Source organism: Rattus rattus, chromosome 12, assembly GCF_011064425.1.
Source record: "Rattus rattus isolate New Zealand chromosome 12, Rrattus_CSIRO_v1, whole genome shotgun sequence".
Taxonomy (NCBI): domain Eukaryota; kingdom Metazoa; phylum Chordata; class Mammalia; order Rodentia; family Muridae; genus Rattus; species Rattus rattus.
In genome coordinates, this window is record NC_046165.1 from 76,519,355 (window position 1) to 76,523,218 (window position 3,864).

Genomic DNA, 3,864 nt, shown 5'->3' on the forward strand with positions numbered 1-3,864 from the left:
ATAACTCAGGTATGGGGTACTCCTAGATGGTACCTCGAAGTTCCTCCACATTCCTTTTCTGTGTTTCTACACACTAATCATTTCCTTTCATTGGCTGGCCCAATTGTTCTCCATTGTCTTTGAATCCTTACGTTCTGTCCTCTACTAGATCTGTATCACTCACTGGTAAGGCTTTCCTTGAGTTTCCTAACTAGGTTTTTGCACTTTTCATTTTTAACTCCATTACTTCAGTTGGGAGTTTATTTCTGCTCCTTCTTTTTTTTTTTTTTTTTTTTTGAGATTTGGAAAACTCCATTTATTGATCCTCAAACCCAACAAAACTCTATGCACAAGTTTTACAGGCCGTTGACCTTGCAGCCACAGCTGTGTTCACTGAAGTCAGCTTGCTTCTGTCTCTTTGGGCTCTGATTCTGCCTTTCTGAGACACTAAGAGGACTTCTTGTGCTCTCTTCCTCCGCATTCTCAGCCTTGGAGATCGTCATCAGATGCAGGGGGAAAAAGCCAGACAAACCTAGAAGTTTCTCCATAGGCTTAGAGAGCTGAGCCCCTCAGCCAATCCGATGCTGGACCCAGACAAGGCTGAGAGCAACTAGTTTTTCTCCATGACTGTTAGGTCATGGATCATAGGAGCCTAACTGCTCCATAAATCGGCCATCCCTGAGACACTTATGAGCAGCCACAATACGGTAAAAAGGCCAGTTGGTGCAGCCACCCAAAGCAAGGTGGATAATTAGGTGGCCTCTGTGGTAGGCTTTGCAGAAGAAGCTTGGGAGGTGGACCATGGTGCTTCACTGAGTGGCTTTTCAGCTGTCCCCCTCTGTTCCTATGTTTTAGAACTCATTTTCATCCATTCACATGTCTGCTTATGTCCTCTTTAATTGTCTTCAATTCTTTGATTTTGTTGATAATTGTTCTTTTAAATTCTGTGTTCTGAATTCCATCAAGGTAATCCCCACTGGAGAACTTTTTTCCCTAAGATGGGTAGCCTTTGCAGGGTGGGCTTTCCACATTGTTTGTGGTTTTGCTGTGGGATCTGAGCGTTTGTATTCCATTCACTGACTATCTCTGATATGAGATGGTAGCCTCCTGTGTTGAGTGGAAATTTGGTTCTGCTTTTGCTCTTGCCTGAGCCGGTTGGTTCCAGGTCAGGTAGGAGAGTGAGAAGGTCCAACTTTCAGATGCTCAGTGTTGATTATTGATTGGAGAGACTGGGATGATTCCAACTCACTGGTAAATGTTGTAGTGTAGGGATAAGGGTTACATGAGATTGCTTGGAATCTAAGAAAGTCCTCTGGTATGGCTTCCAGCTTGCAGCAGGGAGCAAGGGACAAGGCAGATCTCAAATGTGGCATCTGGGTGACCCTGGAGAACTGTGGGATGATGTCACAGGTGAGGCAGGTACAAGATAGAATGAGGCCTGTCATTGGATGAGAAGGAAGGATGGGCAGGAGAAAAGTTTGAAGGAAAAGGAGGAGACTGGAATGGAAAGAAGGAAGAGCCAGGAGGGAGAGAAGCCGTGGCAGGACAATATGGCAGGTGACAAGATTCCACACTGTACCTTTAGAGGTTGTTACGAATGTTTTTAAGGGATGGATGTGTATTGGGCTTTGTATGTTTAGGTGGGCAATTATATCTTATCAATTGGGCCAAAGGTTATTGTGTTGTGTGTTCTTTCATGTGTAAATTTAAGTGTTACGGAGTGTGGGGTGGCTGGTCTGGGCTGCCATGGAGTTGGGATGTGTGTTTCTGGCATGGAAACCTGCCTTGGGAACTAGATAGGATTGCTGATGGCTCAGAGAGAGGCCTTTGGCAGTGTGATATGGGATGGAGCAGAGCGGGTGAGAGGCTTTGCTGACTGAGAATTAAGATATCCGGCAGACACCTTGGGGCACTGCAGTGCCTGACCTAGTGGGGATAAAGGACAGCCCTTTTTTATTTTTTATATTTTTACAACAACAGAGAACACCACAGATAAGGAAGGCTCCACTGGGTCAGACTCAGCAAGAAAGCATGTGGATGGGGATCACAGCTGGGCCTGGGCCAAGAGCACTCATGGCCATGACTCCCTTCTGGGCCTAGAGGGGTGACTGTAGGTGAGGCAAGATGGCGTAGGTATGGATGAGCTGAGCCTGGTCCTTAAGAGAGGTGGCATGGGGGGAGGGCACTCAACCCGACTCACTGAGATAGCTCACAGATGTGGTTCCTACACGGATGCTCCCTGTGGGATGAGGGTCTTAGGTCCTTTTTGGATTCTTTTTGTGTTAGGAAAAAAACCTTGAATTTCCCTTGAGAATAAAATGGAATAGTTTCAGGTATATCATTATGAACCAAGTTAAATAAATAAGGCTTCTAGTGAGAGAAGATAAACCGGGAGATGTCCCAAAGGTGTCAGGATTCTTCTTTCAGGTAGGATCATGGAAAGGCGACTCTAGGGAATACCTTTTCTGGATTAATTGCTTTCTTACTGCTATGATAAAACACATGGAAGAAGCAACTTAAAGGAGGATTTACTTTGCACACGGCATGAGAGAACACAGTCCATCCTGATAGAGAAAGTGTGCTGGTGGAAGATTGCCCATAGCTAGATGAATCAGGAAGCAAAGAGAGAACTAGAAGCCTCAGGACCAGTACCCCAATGGCACGCTTCCTCCAGCTAAGCCCCATCCCTTCCCAAAGGTTTCAAAACTTAGCAGAAAGGCACCACCAGCTGGGAACAAAACATTCATTTTATATTCCAACTATTGCATGTAGAAAGAACTAGGTACAACTCACCCAAGCAATGCAATTCAGAAGACCTGTGTCTCCATTTAGGACACTGCGGGGATATTTATGGTTTTTTTTTTTTTTTCCGGAGCTGGGGACCGAACCCAGGGCCTTGTGCTTGCTAGGCAAGGGCTCTACCACTGAGCTAAATCCCCAACCCCTGTGGGGATATTTAAATGAAGAGAAAATTATGTAGGAACTATATCATCTAGGGTAAAAGGCTATCGCCCATAGTTCAGGAAATCACACAGATCTATGCTTGAGCCCGTAATAACCCTCTACTCCCCAGAATTTATGTGCAATTTGTGTGTGTGTGTGTGTGTGTGTGTGTGTGTGTGTGTGTGTGTGTATGTGCGCGCGCGCACGTGCACATGCACACAGTCAGTTTTCATTGGTAGCGGGAGTAGTGTTTGATATTTTTTTGTTTGGTTTGCAAAAGGACATAAGATTCCCAAGATACACACTAATGTTTCCCAAGCTCTTGTTTCACCACGATGTTCAATGTACTCTGTGACATCATTAAGTCCTTACATTGCAGTTTGGGAAATACTGTATATAAAACATCTTTGTTGACAATTTAAAATAAGCATTAACTTTTAAATGCTAATTAACCTATTAAATACATTATGCAGCTGAGAAACCTATTTGGCTACCATTCTGACGTGAGACTGTGTCCTCAGAAAGTGCCACAGGCACCTTTGAATCATGGAGTTAAATTTCAACTGCACTGAACCACAGTGTGTTGCCTAAGGTGGTGGCCTCTTAGTGCTCAGAGCTCTTCCTGAGAGCCCATTGTCAAGAGAATCTTTTGTCTGTGCTGTGTGAGGCTTGACTGATATTAAGCTCTGGCTCGTAGATGTTCTTTAAAGGCTGTGTGTTAAAGCCTGTGGTGCTATGCGGAGGTGGCAGAATTCAAGAGGTGGAAACTACTTAGAGAAAGTCAGATCACCGAGGCTTTCTTTTGCTTTGGAAAAGGATATCAGGAGCCAGTCCAGTTTCCTCTGTCTCTATCTCTGTCTCTGTCTCTATCTGTCTCTGTCTCTGTCTCTCTGTCTCTCTCTGTCTCTGTCTCTGTCTCTGTCTCTCTGTGTCTCTGTGTCT

At 44.8% G+C, this 3,864-nt stretch overlaps 1 pseudogene; it reads right to left on the reverse strand.

The window, feature by feature from the left end:
* Positions 1-378: 378 nt before the first annotated feature.
* Positions 379-782, reverse strand: LOC116913388 (annotated as a pseudogene).
* Positions 783-3,864: the final 3,082 nt, after the last annotated feature.